Here is an 18,951-nt window from a genome sequence, read left to right on the forward strand (position 1 = left end):
ATTATGTTTGTGAGAAGTACTTCAGGTGGGAGGCATCTGCTCTGGGCAGCCTGAGCCCGAGGCTGCGCCTTTTGGGCCCTCAGCTCCGTAATGAAGACGGCAGCTGAGCTCTTGGATTTTAAAATTGTGAAACCAGCTTCCTCAGCCTCGTCTTAGTTCCACACAGTGCGGACAGCTAGTAGTTACAGAAAACCATACAGAGTTGGCCCTTGAATGCCCAGGAAGTTAGAGGCAGCCTCTCCTACCCCCACATCCTGCCACCCTCCTCGAAGTGGAAAACCCAAGTATAACTTTTGACTTATAACTGTTGTTATAACAGTATAACAGTAGCCTACTGTTGACTGAAAGCCTTATGAAAACATAAACAACACACATTTTGAGTATACAATACTCTATTCTTATAGTAATGTAAGCTAGAGAAAAGCTATTTAGAAAATCATAAGAAGAGAAAATATGTTTACTATTTATTAAGTGGAAGTGGATCATCACAAAGGCCTTCATTCTCTTTGTCTTCATGTTGAGTAGGGCGAGGAGGAGGAGGAAGATAAGGGGTTGGTCTTGGTGTTGCAGAGGTGGCAAAGGCAGAAGAAAATCCAGGGTAAATCCGTGTCTCGTCTATGTATTCACCATATATTCTCATGAAGAGTAACTTAAAAACTGAGTATATACCTCTTGCAAGGCTGTATGTTACACAATGGATGAAGCAGGGTGTGGTAGACATGCTGTGGCCACAAATTTGGTATTTATCTGGTGTCTGTATTCACATAGCCCTCCAAATTCATTTTTGCTATGGCTTTTCTCTCTTCCTGAATTTCCACTACAGTGTAGGAAAATAGGCATCGCCCTGATACCCAGGGCTTTCAAGCATCTTTGCAAAATCTTCCCATCAATGGGGAATGATGGTTTGGGCCCATTGTCGCTCTCCCTGAATTTAGTTAGCAGTTGAACGGTCCCCTGGTGATTCACTGGATGCTGTTTAGTTTGTTCCGTCAGCTGTTTATTAATCTGTAACTTCCTGTTAAGATGCAGGGTGTGCTTTTTAAAGAAGCCTTACACAGCATAAGTTTTATTTTGGGACCGGACACACTATTATATAAAGAGGATCTGTGAGCATTACTTGGTCTTGTAAGCTATTTTTTTTTTTCCCAGCAAAATGTTGTGAGCACCTACCATATGCCAGGCACTGTTCTGTGAACTGGTTGTACAGGAGTGAATGAGATCATCTTAATTTTGAGAAGTTTATCATCTACTCAAGGGAAACACGTGTAATAAACTATGGTAAGCACAACCATAGATGTACAAGGTATGGGAGGGTGCAAAGAAGGAAGTGGAAAATTCCAGGCCAACAGAGGAGTGAGAAGGTTTTCATGAAAGAGACTCTAGAACAGAACCTAGCATAGATTTTCAACTGGTGGGTGGTATAGCAAACATGGCACATTTTGGTGACAGTGTGGGGAGGACAGATTGGACAATGAAGAGGCTGGAGGTAGGAGAGTTATTTGAAGGTTATTTAAGAGGCTGTTGCAAATGGTTTAGGCAAGAAATAATAGAACCGAAGAGAGGGGCAGAAAGAAGGTTTGAGGTAATTTTCACAACAGGATGGGACAGGGGAGGTGAGGAAAATGAGTTGATGAAAAGTTTCTGGTTTGGAGCGCTTGGTAAATGGTGCTGCCATTAAATCAAATGGAAGAAAAGAAGGAGAAGCAGGTGTGTTGGGTGAGGGCTGTGGAGACCATGTTTGGACCTAGTGAAGTTCAGATGCTATGTGAGGACATCGTTCAATCAATAGACATTCAAGTTGTTGGAGAGTGAGGTCTGGCTGAAAATACCTATTTGAGTGACATCTAATGATTTGGAAACCTTATTAAACAGATTGTGTTTTGGTTTATGGTGCTTGACAAGTGACTGATGCTCCAAAAGTGTATAGATGATAGATAGATATAGATAGATAAATGTTGTTCAGGTAAAATATTAGTGCTTTTCAGATCACAGCATTTTACTTTAATGGTATCAGCTTTTATGTTGGTGACCGGGAATGTCAGGGGAAGAAGGTGGTATAAATTGAATACCATTGACAAATTGACCTCTTGGGAGTTAACGTTGACATTAAAGGTGTTGCTTGCCTTTTCTGTATTAGAGATTTAAAAAATACTCTGATCAACTCTGGAAAACTGTATAGTTGTTTCTAATTGTGGAATACTGTAAAATAGGCATTCTACTACAATGGTGTTTTTGCTAGTTCCAAGGAAATAGGTAAAAATGTGGACAATGTGTTCTTTTACCATACAAAGTAAAATTTGCAAGAATATCTTTTATAAAAGTGCCCTTTGTGTCCTGGAATCTAACTTAACCCTAACCTTAACACTAACCCTAACTAGTATCCTTGAGGGTAGAGTTAACACAAACACTAACCCTAGCATAAATGCTAACCCTAAGCCTCAACCTAAATCTCAGCATCATCCTAAACTGCACCCTAACCCAACACTAACCATAAATCTAATCATAACCTTAACTCTGAACCTAAAGGTATTGCTAACCCTAACTCTAGCCTTATCCCTGTCTCTTGTCGTTAGTCCTAATCTTTACCATAGAACTTTTTTCAGAGTAGGCCTGTTAGGAAAAAATATTCTTTAGGACTCTAGAAACTAGATAATTAAAGCTGAGAAGTAAATTTCAGATTAAATGAATAATCTATAAGCAGATCATCAGGAGACCATGTTTAACAACGTATCAAGATTAGGTAGTCTGACCCTTCTGATTGGGGTAACCAAAGGCTGGGTTAGATGTCTGAAGGATATTCTTGCTTCTGCTTTCCAACAGTAAGCATGCCTAATACGGGTTGTTATAAAAATTCAATGAATATATCCAAGAAACACAATCTAAATTGAGAGTACATAGACTTCACAAGGTGTATGCTAACCTTAATCCCAGTCTTCTTGGACTACTGAAGAAACACAGTCTAAATTGAGAGTACATAGACTTCACAAGGTGTATGCTAACCTTAATCCCAGTTTTCTTGGACTACTGAAGTGTAACACTTTTCTACTTCAGAAAAATTCTGGAACACTGATGCCTCACTAACTTATCCACTTATATCTAAATCCCATTGTGACCCCATCCAGACCTTACCAGCTAGGACTTATCTAGATTAGACTAGCAGTCATTACAGCAATGCCGGGGTTAGAGAGGTAGTATTAGATACTGTATTTTACATTGAGAGACTTCACAACCAAGCTGAGGAAAAATGACTAACATCCATAAGACAGTGAGAGAATGTGATGGGATGGAACATAACTCAGTGCTGTGTTACATGTTGTACAGACTTGGATACTGAAATGGTTTAAAGTGACAGCTATGAGTGGACACGGTGGAGAATATTGTCCCTCATTTGTATACCAGTTAGTAGCTCACCAAAACTTTGTAACGCATATCCAATCCTTCCTAGGATCTTGGGAGGTTGATAGGACAGGTATTACTGTAATTATTCTTATTTTTTGTATGCAGAAATAGGCTCAGCAGAGTTAATTATTTGCCCCCACATTTTCCAGTGAAAGTGGTTCATTACAGACTAGAACTCAAGTCAAACAATTTCAGACACAGTGGGAAGTTCATTCTATTTCATGGAATATATGAGACTCACACTGGGCCTTAGAGGACTGCGTGAAGTTAAAGAGATGAGGAGGAACAAAGGAGTATTCTGATTGGTTAAGAAATCTAAGGAGAAGGCTGGGTGCAGTGGCTCACACCTGTAACTCCAGCATTTTGGGAGGCCAAGGTGGGCAGATCTCTTGAGGTCAGGAGTTTGAGACCAGCATGGCCAACATGGTGAAACCCCGTCTCTACTAAAAATACAAAAATTAGCTGGGAGTGGTGGCACGCACCTGTAATCCCAGCTCCTTGGGAGGCTGAAGCAGGAGGATTGCTTGAATCTGGGAGGTGGAGGTTGCAGTGAGCCAAGACTGTGCCACTACACTCCAGCCTGGGCAACAGAGTGAGACTTTGTCTCGAGAAAAAAAAAGAAAAGAAAAGAAAGAAATGTAAGAAGAAGGCAGGAAGCAGGAAGCTGGGAATGGGATAGGGAACAGCAGCCAAGTGGGAGTGGATGAGGAAAGACTGAAGGGAAAAGTGGAGCTTTGGGAGTAAGGCAAGTTGTTTATATTTCATGCAGGGTTTCACTAAGCAGTCAATGAAATTTTTGAACCTGATAGTGATATAAGGAGGATAATCTGAATCACCTGATAGTGGTATGCAGGGCAAATGGGAAGAGGGAAGCCCTAGGGACCAGGCAGGTGCCTTTTGGGTGGGGCTGCAAGGAAAGGATGGGAATGCAGTGGCAGGAGTTGTTATAAAATGGAATGAAACTGGTTTTAAAAAAGACAATTAAAAAGCCTAGGGTTTGATCATGATAGACAAAGAAACTGAAAATATCAAAGAATTCCACACTTCCAATAAGTAGTTATATGGCCTCAGGCAAGTCATAGAGTCTCTCTGGGCCCCTCATTCCCCCTAGGTCACTGAAATTATGTGTATAGAATTACTGGAATAATCAGTTTCTCTTAATGAAGAAGGATAACTTGAAAATGAGAAAGATACTCTCAATAACATTATTTAAAATAATGAATAACTGGAAAATATCTAAATGCTCTATAATGGGGGAAGAATGAAACAAATTATAAGTATTATGTAGAAATTAAAATCACATTTAAGAATATGGAGACATAAATGCTTATAATATAGTGGTAGGTGGAACAGGACACAATGCTATCCACATATCACTAAAAATAAATATCTGAATAGGAAAAAAAGAACTGGTTGAGGGAGATTATCTCTGGCTGATGGTAATGTGATCTGTATTACCATTTTTGCACTTTGTACATTTCTGGAATTTCCAAATTTTGTACAATAAGTCTTTATCATGAAAAAAATTAGGAAAAAGGAAAAAGACATGAGATTACTACTACTTAAAATCTTTAGATGTGTCCCTTATAACTGTTGCAAAATAAAATATCACAATGAATAGAGACGTAGCATCCTTCTCTATCTGACTTAGAAAATATCAGAGAAGTGGAATAGATTCTGAGACATGGCTAAGAGAGAGAGGTGACCTTCATCGAAGAGAGAGAGCAGAAAAGAGAGAAGAGGAAAAAATACGGCAATAACAAAGCAGAGATAGCTGCCTTAACTGAACGGATATCAGAGTCCTTGTCAGTGAAGTAGGCTGACTTTTGGGAGCTGTTTATAGCTCCGATAAATACAAAATCAACTCAGGAAGTAGATAAGAATGAATTTATGTCACAAATGAAAACAATGTTTTATTGTACAAAATATTTCAATTAGGTTTGCTAACTTCAAGGAGACCTTTGCTAGGATTCCTCTTGGTTTTCCATTAGGACTGCAAAATGTTTTCAATGAATGTGTATTGAGGCATAAATGAAGATCCACCATCCAGTGACATTATGAAACATCCATGTTTTGAGAAATTTTCATGAATTTATATAAAACTACATAAAATATAGCTAGGAAATGAGACCACAAATGTGCGCTTGAGGAAATAATAATTAAAAACTCAATAGAATAATTATCTTAATATCTTGATATTGATTCATGGTCATTTGTTTTTGTGCTTAGACAGCAGAGAAAGCACAACAGGCCTACTCATTTGAGGAAATATGGAATAGTAAAACTGCCTTTTACTCAGTTTCTTGCTAAATGTATTTTTCACATGATTTTGTACTATTACTTAAAATGAAAACCATGGGAAGTATCTTTAACAGGTAGTTTCTGGCAAATGGAACCTTCCACTTTAATTATCTTTGATTTTATTCTGCTTTTACCTGTGTGTTATTGTTGTTATTCCACCAAATATATGCTACTCCAAGTTCAAGAAACTCCCCCCAAATGTTCTCTTTTTCCTCCCTTCAATTTGCATTGACCTTGCCCAAGTTCACCATCACCGTCTGTTCTGGGCGTTACCCCACCTTATCACTAGATGAAGCACACTAGAGGTCTCTGTAAACCCAAGAAATACCAAATCTGGAAAGAATCAGGGTGATAGAGGCAGAAAGCAGAGAAATCCTAGGCAGACAGGAGTGGTCAGGTCCCCAGTGAAACCCCACCTTCAAGTCAAAAATAATTTAAAGCCTGAAGGCCAAGCTACAAGCCCAATCCACGGACTGGGTTGAGAACCTGTCTTCCGTTTGGCATACTTTCCTTTGACTGAGCCCCGCCCTTCAACTATTTTACATATACCTACCCTTCCCTAATTGTTTTTACGCTGTGCCCACCTTTTACTGGTGCTTTTGTTTTAACCTTTTTTTTCATGCTCACAAACCAATCAGCATGCACGCCCCTAGCCCCAGATTCAGCCACATCAAGAAGAGATGACCTGACTTTGGCAAAGACAACGTGACCTTACCGTCCCCTCTCCAGTTCCCCTCTCTGCTGAGAGCTGATCTGTCACTCAATAAAATTCTCTGCCCTCATCACCCTTCAATAGTCAGTGTGACCTCATTCTTCTTGGACACTGGACAAGAACTCGGGACCCACCAAGCATGGGTACACAGAAGGGCTGTAACACTTGCCCTTTGCCCTCGCTGGTGGAGGGCAGCCACCCCACACAACAGAAGCAGTGGCAGGGCCAAGACAGTCCCAGAGCCATGGGCCAGAACGAGTCAAGGGGCCAACTGAGCTTGCTAACACACTGCAGTCTGTTGGGCTTCGGATGGCAGAACTAAAAGAGCTAATTAGCAAACTAAAACCTCCTCTGGCGCTTTGGAGTCATGGGGCACCCCTGCCTGGGAGCCACTGCGTTCCCCTCAGGGTGACACACCCAGTCTGGCCGTGGGCCCTGCATGGAGTTTGCTCCTGTGTCAGCGCTCAAAGCAGCCAACTGGGCCCTGCACTCACTTACTCACATGCTCCCTCCTGCCAGGGGCTGAGCACGTTAGGCCAAGTAGATGACGCTCCCCCTGCTGCAAGTCTGACAAAGGGGCCGAGAAAAATCCTGTATCAAGGGTTCAGTCTTTCTGTCTGGTTTTCTTGAGGATCAGCTTGTCATTAGTCTTTGGGTATACCCACATGTGCTAATTTCCTTGGCTGTACTCATATTTGTAAAAACGGCGTAAAAGAAAATAAATGAACATAGTACTTAGAGGAAGAACTTGAGCTTCTCATTACCCAGTGTCTGTAATTCTAGCCTATATTGTATGTGCCCAGTGGGCAAAACTGCTCCCTACAGAACAGGAGGATTTTTCCCAGTTGTAAGATGTTTGTTCAATACTGATTATGAAAATAAATACTGTAAGATTGTTTGCTTATATCAACGTAGAAGAAGCCAGAAAACAAAAATTTCCATTTTGATACAGAATTGTTAAAGATGAACCTTGTTAAAATATGTTTGCATCTTTAAAATAGGAGACGAAAAATAAACCGTGCTGGGAAGCAAGGACAGAGGATAATAATAAAATGAGACCTTTTGACCTTGTTTATAGAAATGAAATAATTAGGCCCAAAATGGCTTTTCTCTTGCAACCTTCTCATCTTGTGTTTTAACTTGAATGACTGTCAAAATAAACTGCAAGTTTCTGTACCATAAGTAATTGATGTGACATCTGGGGCTCCATCAGAGGCCACTGTTTTTCTAACTTTAGCTAACCAGTGCACTTCCTGTGGCGTGCTTTGGATCAACTGTCAGAGCCAGAGTCCAATTACCCTCTGGCACCTTTTCGAATCTTCTCCTCTTCTCTCTCTCTCTTTGACTTGCAGAAATGTCCCTTCCTGTACTTATATCATTCCTGCACTGAAAAGGCTTATTCTCTTGCCAAATATATATAAGCAGAGAGCTAATAGGGTTAGCTATGTCTATTTGAAAAATTTTAAATCATTTTGCAACTGTCAATTCCTTGTTTGCTTGATTACATGTACGTTTTACACCTTTTCCTTAACAAGTGAGCCAAGATCATGTGTTTTTTCATCCATGGCCTGGAGTCTAGGAGAGAAGGAGGATGAGGAAGAAAATAATTTGAAGATTTTACAGAGAGAAGGGATTGAAATTTTCACTGGAATGGAATGACTGGAATAAACAAAGTCAATCATGCCGGACAGCTTAACTGAAAGTATTTTATATTTTAAGTTTCAGACATAACCCCTCAAAACCAAAGCAAAACCTCTTCAAGGAGCTGACAGATGCAAGCCTGGTAAGTCACTGCTTAGGATTTAAACTTTCATCTGAAGCGGAATACTAACAAGAATATATTTTAGGAAAAAGTGTTTGGGTCCTTCAAAATTCTGTCTTTGTTATATCCATAACTGTGCAAAGGAAATTCTTGCATAATAGCAGAGGTAATTTGGGGTATTTTGCTAGGCGGCTTTGCGGCATGTTTTCCTTTGGAGGCAGGAGAATCAGGAAAACTTTTTTTGTTTCCCCATCTAAACCTACTCTAGCATAAGATCAAGTGACCAGTGGCACAGTATTTGAGGACTTAGGCAGGTTAATGACCTGTGAATTATGCTTTCTTTCAATATATTCTGAAATATTGGCTGGTTGAATACACAGTTTTCATGAACATACATTGAGGGATGATTTTTTTAAAATAGAAAACTCAAGTTTATCTTGATTCAGATCTAGTTCTGTTTTAATGAAATGGAATAGAAACTTTGATTTTTGCCCTTCATTTAATATCTCATGGTTACAGAGATGGAATCATGGCAAAAGCATTGAGTTGATGACAAATGGATTTCAAAGAAAATTGTGACCAGTAAAAACATTAAGATGTCATGTGTTTCCAAAGAAAGGCTGGACATTGAAACTTCGAAAGACAGAGTTAGAAAAAAAGACCTTTTATTTTCCACTTATAAAAATCTCCTTTGTTTTTGTAATCAAATCTACTAACTTAGCTTCTGTAGAGCCCTTTGCCCTCAAGTAAGTAGGGAACTACCTGAATGTGAAATCATTGCAGTTTATTAAATGTGAAAGAGAGATTTGTTGACCAGACATATTAGATAACCAATTCCATGCAGAGCAGTTGCTAACAGAAAATGTCAGTGTTCCCTTTGAAGGCAAATGATGACCACACGGAATGTGAAAGTTTATAAATAATTGGAAAAAAAAAACATTAGAAACATGCAACCTCATGTCATGCTATACATTCTTAAAGAGAATAAACGTTACAGTTAGTGTCATTAATAACAATGACCAAATATCAGTGTGTTAGAGATTGGGTGGAATGTAGACACGGTTTCAGCCTAATTCCATAATCACAATTCTGTTAATGAGCAGGATATAAGCTAGGAGTGAGATTTTAAAAATGAATGTGGGCTGGCAAGGGTGGAGGTGACGAGGTCGTAGGACTGTCTGGGGAATATTTGATGTACTTTTGTAGATATGAAGAGATAAGCGTCTCAGAATAACTCCTTCAGTCATGAGAATGGGATATGTTTTGGGGGGGTTGAAGGGGAGGTGGGGTGTAGAGAATAGAGAATTTTATTTTTTTTCCTTACTCATAACAGGATATGCTAAGCCTAATAGTTTCAATATTGCCAAGGATCAAGATGTGATTTTCCCCCTGATCTCTGTCCTTGGAATTTCATTTTCCTGAGATGGGGAAAGGAATGGAGCCTTTCCACCCGCTTCTGGGTGCTCATCTTCTCTCCAAAAAGGGGAACACGAAATCTCCATGAAGAAATTCTGGCCAAATCAGAGAAACTGTAAGATGTCTATGGGATTTTAAAAGATCCCTCTTTGGATGGGTCTAAGAAAGCCTGTGAACTTCCTGCAATATTATGCAGACTCGCTAGCGGAGGAACCACTTCTTGCATCAGTAGGCTGTTGAAAGGAAAAGCATTGGCTCAAGAGAAGGAGAGAAAAGTCTTTGAACTAAGACTGTCTTTGAAACTAGGGCTGCTTCTGTTCCAGGGCTTACACCCTGTATCTCAGGATATTCATGAACAGAGCCTTTCTGCTTGTGCTTGGTAAAGGGTGTCTGTGTTTGGAGAGAGGGAGACTTCCCTCCCTTAGTAAACAAATACAGGTCAGCCAGGGAGATTTCAGAATGTGGTTACTGGGTTAGTCTTGCCCAGGCTGGGGTAGGGAGTGTCTTGGCTGTGGAGGAACTGAGGTTTTCTGGGGTGACTCTGGTTGGATCCAACAGGGATGAGATGAAGACTCAAGTGGAGAATCAGAACCCTGGACCTTTACAATCATAGTAGGGAAGAGAGATGTGTGCAGAAAACCCAACAATCAAGGCAAGGAGAGAAGTTGGAAGCCAGAAGTAAAGTTGGTACTAAAAGAGTCAGAAGCAAAATGAGGCAAGTTGAAAGGAAGGAATGGCCTTGAATGACTCTGACTTGGCTTTGTTTACAGAAAGTGTGTACAGTACATATTGGGGGAGCTAAGCATAGCTATGTTGGCCTAACGGTGCTGCTGCAGCAGATTGGGCAAGTCATTCTCCTGATACCGTGGCTGTGCAAACTCTGCCTAAAGTCTTTTTTTTTTTTTTTTTTGGGAGACACCTCACTCTATCCCCCAGGCTGGAGTGTAGTGGCACAATCTTGGCTCACTGCAACCTGCAACCTCCGCCTCCTGGGTTCAAACGATTCTTATGCCTCAGCCTCCCAAGTAGCTGGGATTACAAGCAAGTGCCATCACGCCCAGCTAATTTTTGTATTTTTAGTAGAGATTAGGTTTTACCATGTTGGCCAGGATGATCTCGAACTCCTGACCTCAGGTGATCCACCTGCCTCAGCCTCCCAAAATGCTGAGATTATAGGTGTGAACCACCGCACCCGACCTAAAATCTTGTATTATGGGCTAAAAGGTATCTATGAAATCTTCTATTCCGACTCCCTCATTTCACACACATAGAGAGTGAAACCCGGGTATTAATTCAATATTTAATAAATAATAAGGGACAGAGCCGACCAGACTGTCTCTTTCTCCCTATCCATTAAGTAGTCAGCTTTGCCACCAGTATCCAGTATCCATCTTGAAACCTTCATGCCCAACCTCACTGGATCTTTCATCCTTGTTTGTGTCTGTCATCACGAGAAGCCCCAGATCCCTGGGTCACCAGTTATCTCCTGTAACTGCTCACCATATAGTTTTGCACGTCTCTCTTTCACCTCATCTTTCATTCCTCCCAACTCCTAAAATCCTTCTACTGTGTGCCCTTGGAACTCACAATTCATCATCAGCTGACTTCTCCATATCCTCACAGTGTTTTTCCGAATGCTCCTTTCACTGCTTAACTCAAGTCTGCATCTCCTTTGAGGGCTCTGCTTCTCCTGCACCTGTCTCACATTGTGGGGGGGGGGGAAGGTGTCCTCTGTGCCCTCATTACTCCTTGCACACTTTCTCCCTCACCCTAAGATCTCCCACTTTTGAAGTCCATGCCATCAGACTGCTTTAAATCCCATGCCATCAGACTGTGTCACCCACCACCTCTCGTTGCTGAAGTCATCAACCTCTGTCAAGTATATTGTAAGGTGTAGAATCTCAAGTGCTGCCTTGATGTCTCTGAGTCTCACAGGGCCCCAAAGGCCTGACCATGAATGAACTTACTTTGACCAGATACACCCCTCCCCCAGTGGGAAAGGTTCCCCATCCACCTAGTTCCCTCACCAGCCAGACAGCTGCACTCCACCTGTTCAACCTTACAAGTTTCATTTGCCTGCTAGTCTGTGAAGTGATTCAAATAAACCAGTTATGTCCTCCCATGAGAATGAAGGGGTACCTCATCCTTCTGTTACTACAAAACTTGTCTCCCACAGTCTGCTGGTTCACTCAATTTCTGAGTGCGACCCCTGTGTGACCCTGTTCTGGAAGGCATGCAGTGTCCGGCGCTGTGAGTATATGTGACGGATAAAGTGCTACCAATTCCATCTGTCCAGTGCTGGGTATCTGGTGTTCAGTCACCTCACACTATTTAAGGCAGGAGAGCCCTCTTTCATCAGTGGAGTGAATAGGAGGTTATCAGAACAGTCAAGCTCCCCTATTTTTGGATCACTTTTAGCTCCTGAATCACTATCACTCTTTTGAATACTTTTCCTACATTACTTCTTGTTGATGTCAATATATGCATAGGTGATTCTTGCAATGTCCTGGTTTGTCAGTACCTTTAGTTACTGGTCTTGTCCTCAGCCCTGTCTCAGCCATTCACTTCCATATTGTTACCAACAAATCCAGATCTCCATGTATCTCACACATCCCATTCTCCAACCTCCACCTCCTGTGTTTCTAGTTCACTCCTTCTAGCACCTTCATTCCAAAGTGAAGACCCCCCAGTGAGACCTCCATTCCATTGATTTTGTCACCTATTCTCTTCTTTATTTATTCCCATCTTGTCTTCCCTACCAACTTACCCAATTAAAATTCTATGGCTAGTTGTTACAATCACTCATTTGCATAAAGCCTCCTCTTCACTTGCATATTCTTCTCTTTATTCATCTTATTTATGAAAATCATAAGTCTGGCTAAACACTCCCATCACTCTACTCTGCTCCTGCATTCGTGCAGCTGAGCCTGGCTCACACATACTCACATTACACGGTCTCACTTTAAATTCATGACCACCATCCTCAAGCAGGCCTTTAATACTACCGGTCATTATACTGTATTTCCCTAGTTCACATATTCTCCTTCTCTCCTACAGAACTGTTTCCTGCCTTTTCTCTTAAAACCTTCATTTTTTTTCCCCTAAGCTATCTCTCAGTTGATGGCCTTGTTTTCTGTATTGCTGGAAAACTGAGGCCAGTAGCAGAGACCTTCTGAAATCCTTATACTCATCTAACCGGTAAGCATGTGAACCCACACTCCTTGCTCCATGAGGTCCCCATGCTTCTTTCTAAAGATAACACCTGTCCATATGAAGTAGATCCTATTACCTACCACCATTTAAAGGTATTTCCACAGAAATTATTCTCCTCTTCTCCAATTTCACCACTATTCTTTACTGAATCCTTCCCATGAGAAAACAGGCTTTATCTCTCTTGTTTTAAAAAATCAATTCTTAATTGACCTCATTTTTTTCCTCACCAGTTCTCTGATTTTCTTTACAAATTTCTCAAAAGAATTATCTTCTCCAATCCTTATCCTATGTCCTCTTGAAGTCTACTGCAATCAGACTTTTATTCATACCACTTCAGCACACCATTCTTGAAAATATCAGTAATAACCTTGGTATTACCAAACACAGTGATCAATTCTCAGTCTTACTCAACAGTTGGCAGCATTTGACCCAAGTGATCACTGCATCCTCCTTGATACACTTTTTTCCCTTTACATTTTCTGTACTCTTCCAGTTTTCCTTCTATCTCATTGGCTGTTCTTTCTCAGTCTCCTTGTCTGTTTCCTCCCTGACATCTTTACTACGAGTGCCCCGGGGCCTGGTTCTTATACCTCTTCTTCTTCTGCTTATATGCTCTCTCTTTGGGTGACATAATCCAGCCTCATGTCCTTAAATACCAGTTATATGTTGATAACTCTCAAATTTATACATCCAGCTGGAAACTTTCCCTTGAACTTAAGACTCTTTTATCTAGCTACCTACCTGACATCTCACTTGGATGTTGTATTGCTTAGGGTTCAATCAGAAGATCAGAACCACTATGAGTGATAGGAAGTGAGGGAATTAGTTCAAGGATTAGAACCTATCTAGGTGTCAGGGGTGCTGGAGAAGTTTATGAGAAGCTATTGGCTTGGCATCTGGTGGTGGACCTGAAGTTGTTGTAGGTCACCTGGACAGGTAATTGAGAGGGAGGACTGGACCTGAAGTTGAAGAAAGCAGGATAAACTGGAATCCACAATGATAAATGATAAACTAAAACCACATTTGTCTCCCTCTGCATCCATACATGGATGACCTGTCAAACTCACTGGGGACATTCCAACCTTAGAGCTTTCATAAGGCTGTTCCATCTGTCTGGAACTCATTACCTCAGCTGCTAACAAAACTTTGTCTGTCACCTAATTCAGGACTTTGCTTACATAGCACCTCAGTAAAACCTACTCTGACTACTCCATTTAAAATTACAGTTTCCCTATTCCCCATGCCCCAGCTAGCCCTATTTCCTAACTAGCTGCATATTTTTTCAGTAGCAATTACTACATTTTAAGATATGCTTTACCTATTATTATGTTTATGTCTGCTTCCTCCAACTAGAAATGTAAGCCCAACAAGGGCAGGGGTTTTGAAGATTTTGTTTCACTGATGTATTTCAGTTGCCAGACCCTGGCAGAGTAGATGCTCAATAAAAACTTGTATGAACTGAGTGTTATCAGTTTATGCCTCCCCATTAAGTTGGAGAAAGGAGATATTGAAAAAGTTATGTTGTACATTTCTTCATTTATTGGAAGCAACTCTTTCTTTATCATTCCAGGGAATTTCTGTAAGGAAGATAACCCTCTCCATTGTTTAAAGCCTTTGGTCATAGCATGTTTTCTTTTTACCTAACTAAATTTTAGCTGCAAGTTTTCCTTCTTTTTAGTCACCCTGGGGGCATATATGTATTGTAAATCTAAAGAGATTTATTGGTCCACTTTCTCAGCCTTGGAAATGCTGTGTTCTGGGTTTGTTTAACCTAATTTACAGTTTCTAGAGTTTCTAGCCCTTGAGAAAGGTTGTGAAGAAGGGAAAGGCAATCACTTGCAGGAGAAATACTACACTGTTTTCTATCTCTGTAACAGAGAGGTTGGAGGAAAGAGAACAACTGCAATTTATTGGAACAAGAACTTCCTAGAAAGTAAGACAAGCAAGTGCTAATGATCCCTAGCAATAGTTGCAAATCCCAGAGACAGTATCTGATATGGTTGGCTCTGTGTCCCCACCCAAATTTCATCTTAAATTGTAATCCCCATAATCTCCATGTGTCAACCTGGTGGGAGGTGATTGGATCACGGGTATGGTTTCCTCCATGCTGTTCTTGTGATAGGGAGTTCTCACGAGATCTGATGATTTTATAAGTGTTTAACAGTTCCTCCTTCACATGCTGTCTTGGCTGCCACTACGTAAGACATGCCTGCTTCCCTTCCACCATGATTGTAAGTTTCCTGAGGTCTCCTCAGCTATGCGGAACTGTGAGTCACTTAAACCTCTTTTCTTTATAAATTACCCAGTCTCTAGTAGTGTCTTTATAGCAATGTGAAAATGGACTAATACAGTATCCTTTGTCAGTGGAAGGCAGAATGAGGACAGGCTTATTCGGGAGAGTTTGTAGCTGAAATCACATGTTATTAAAGCCACTTAAATATATCATATGACTATCCCATGGCGTGTTGCATCACATTATACTCTAGTGACTTATGTGACTGTTTCTTTCACTAGACCAAATACTCTCCAAAGCTGGGATGAGGTGTTTTTCCTCTTACCCTCCCCATGCCTGGCCAAGTACCAGCACCTGGAGGCAACTCAGCAGGGACGTATTGGGTGAACAGCAAATAAATAAAGTATCTCCTTGATTAGCATTTGGCAAGAATTATTCATTATCATGCAACATGATTCATTCAACTAGGACAAGGAAGGATGCTGGAAAGGGAAAATAGTATTTTTTGAGGGTCTATTGTGTTATTCATGTAAAATAGCTTGCATGGTACCTTTTGCATGCCTGGAATTCTTTACATGGTGGCTGTTTTTATTTTCTTATTTAATTTTTACTAACTTCAAGAGGTGGGTGTTATATCTCCTTTTTGACAAGTAAGGAAATGTTGTCACAGAGGAAGGATATATCCTTTAGGGCCGCTTAACCAGGGAGCATCAGAGACAGAATTCAACCCCAAGGTTACGTACTTTCCCCAATCCTATTGTTCCTCTGTGGTCTCCAGGAGGGACCATGGGGAGCACATGACAGATGTGTATGTGGATATGTGAAATACATATTATACATACGTGTAGGCAATATTCACAATAGATATGGAAAGGAAATGCAAAAACTCATCTCTGGTATCTTTTCACTTCTTATGACCCAACTCCTGGGTCCTTCGCCTTACTTCTGGACACCTGGTGCCTCATCCTTTTCTGATGTCCTCACCCTCAGCAATCATTCCGTTATTCAACTTCTCTGAGCTTCAGTTTTCTCATCTGCAAAATGAAAATAATTATATTCCCCTCACAGATTCATTGTAAAGACTAAGTAAGAATAAAAAGCTAACATCTATTGAGTGCTAGTTATATACCAGATGCTATTCCAAGCATTTATAAGGACTAATGTATTTAGTTTTCACAACAACCCTGTGACTAGCTATAATTACTGTCATCATAGTCACTTAATGAGTGAAGGAGCTGAATGCCAGAGATTAAGTGACTCTCCAAGGCCACCTAGCCAACAGAGCAAAGATTTGAACCTGGGCAATCTGGCTCCTTGGGTCATCATACCATTTCATCTATGCCGTATTAATTAAAAACATATTCTGTCTCTTAAAGATAGCCTCTAAGATAATAATAAAAATAGCTATCATTTACTGAATGTCAACTTAGGCCAAACATGGTGCTCACTACCACACACGGGTCTCCCAGTAGGTCTCCAGTTTCTCACAGCATGATTATAAGTGTTAAATGACATGAAAAATACCCACATATAACAGGAGATTAATATATACTAGGTCTAATTTCCACCCAGAGATAACCAGTATTAATATGTTTTTATAGAAACTTCTATAAGTTTTTCTATACCTATTTACAAATACGTGAAAATAGATTATTTTGTATGTTCTAGTTTTTTTACTTCCCAAAATACCATGAATGTTTTTCCATGTCAATATTCATCAACAACATGCATTCTCAATAGGTTTCATATCATCCCCAAGTTGGCAAAAATGTATTGTTTGGGGTGAAAAAACTTAGATATTACAATGATCTGTGGCTCCTCCAAAGGGCCATAGTACATAACAGATATATATTTGTGGTCTTAAAATTTCATGGGGAAGAAGGGGTTGGTGGGTGACAATTAGGAAAAAAAGAGTCCAAAAAGGCTCAGATATGGTTTGGCTATGTCCTTACCCAAATTTATCTTCAATTGTAGCTCCCATAATTCCCACATGTTATAGGAGGGGCCTGGTAGGAGGTAATTGAATCACGGGGGTGGGTCTTTCCTGTGCTGACTCCTGATAGTGAATAAGTCTCACAAGATCTGATGGTTTTATAAAGGGGAGTTGCCCCACACAAGCTCTCTTTGCTTGCCTCCATGTAAGATGTGACTTTGCTCCTCATTCATCTTCCACCATGATTATGAGGCATCCCCAGCCATGTGGAACTGTGAGTCAATTAAACGTCTTTCCTTTATAAATTACCCAGTCTTGAGTATGTCTTTATTAGCAGCATGAGAACAGACTAAACCAGGCTCTTTAGAGAGATAATAATTTTTAAAATTTTGAAAAACACTGATCAACAACATCATTTTACATAACAGGGCAGCATTCATTTGGGATGAATACACTATGATTTATTTATCTGAAATTCTGTTATTGAAAATTGAGGATGATGCCAATTTATAGCACTGTAAACAATACTCCAATAAACATCCTTACAGTAAATATTTTTTGCATCTTTTCAGTTATTTCATTAAGAGCAATTGCCGAAAGAGGAATTGAAGGTTGAAGGATGTTTCAAGGCTTTCAGTATGTAGTCAGGCCTCTAATTCAGGCATTTTTCAGAGAAATTTTCAATTCTAGTTATACTTACAACTGGAGAAAAGAGAAGACATTTTTTCATACAACCAAGGTTAATAAATTCACTACTAGTGTGAGATTGTACTTTAAAACGCCACTACAAACAACTGTCTCTCAAAATGCTTTTCTCTGGAATGTTCTGAAATATCGTCACTTAAAATATTGCATTATCAGTAAGAAGAACTTCCTGTCTCACATAACCTGATGGTGATATATTTGTGCATTTTTGTTATGTAACCAGAGCCTTCAGTACGCTGAACTCAAAATGATTCAAGCTGAAAACAACTTGATCCTTTCCACCCACTGTATCCTTCAAACTTACTGTTTCTTCCCAGAAACTTGCAGACTCAGATGGATCCTATAGCTTTTCCATGCCCTTCTATTTTTCAAGAACAAAAAGTCTTCTAAAACTATTAGTTTCCAGGACAGTCTCATGTCAGTAGTTGATTGTCTCATCTGACAGTCAAATCTGAAGCCTCATTCAAAGGGGTAGCTCCACCAAGATGGTGCCACTGCACTCCAGCCTGCCTGACAGAGCAAGACTCTGACTCCAAAAAAGGGGGGCTGGGTCTGAGTTGGGGGGAAAGCTTCTTATTCTCCTGAGCCTGCTTCATCTGGAAAGCCTACATTGGGGTGGCTTCCTGTTAGTAGGGTACCAGGATTTTGATTTACTCGAGTATGATAAGATGTGCAGATGCAGACATGACTGTCAGGCAAGAGGAAGTGTTTACTCTCAGTTCCCCAAAGGCAGGAGTCAGGACAGGCCATGCCAGGAAGCACCAGGGTTGGTCCGAAGGCAGAGGGAGTGAAGGGAAAATGTGGACAAGCACCTTTGTTCTAGTTTCTGTGGAAATGGGCAAGGCAGGGTGGGCAGGCTTAGGCTGGCTGGTTTGAGCAATTTCTGAAGGCTCTGGGGTGATGAAGGCTGTCTCTAGTTTTCTGGACCCAGGCCCTGGCGTGATTAGGGCAAGGGCTAGTGGCTTGGAGTGTGAAAGTCTGATAGAGGAGGTGATGGGCTGAGGGCTTCGGATTGGTTGCTTTGCACATGAAAGGCACGTTCCCATATGAGTCATTTACTATCTTTTTGTTGTTGTTGTTAGACAGTCTGGCTCTGTCACCTAGGCGGGAGTGCAGTGGAGAGATCATGGCTCACTGCAGCCTCAATCTCCTGGGCTGAAGCGATCCTCCTATCTCAGTCTCTTGGGTAGCTGGGAATATAGGCTTGTGCCACCATGCCCAGCTAATTTTTGTATTTTTTGTAGAGATGGGGTTTCATCATGTTGCCCAGGCTGGCC

The 18,951-nt window shown here is 40.7% G+C and overlaps 1 protein-coding gene across 1 annotated transcript in view; it reads left to right on the forward strand.

Moving 5' to 3' along the window:
- The first annotated feature begins 1,101 nt into the window (after positions 1 to 1,101).
- PSD3 (pleckstrin and Sec7 domain containing 3) overlaps positions 1,102 to 18,951 on the forward strand; it is a 702,311-nt gene continuing 684,461 nt past the window's right edge. Inside the window, exons 1-2 of the mRNA XM_050801835.1 lie at positions 1,102 to 1,278; positions 8,132 to 8,195. The gene's annotated coding sequence lies outside the window, so the exon portion shown is untranslated. The remainder of the gene's footprint in view (positions 1,279 to 8,131; positions 8,196 to 18,951) is intronic.

Source organism: Macaca thibetana, chromosome 8 (assembly GCF_024542745.1).
Source record: "Macaca thibetana thibetana isolate TM-01 chromosome 8, ASM2454274v1, whole genome shotgun sequence".
Taxonomy (NCBI): Eukaryota; Metazoa; Chordata; class Mammalia; order Primates; family Cercopithecidae; genus Macaca; species Macaca thibetana.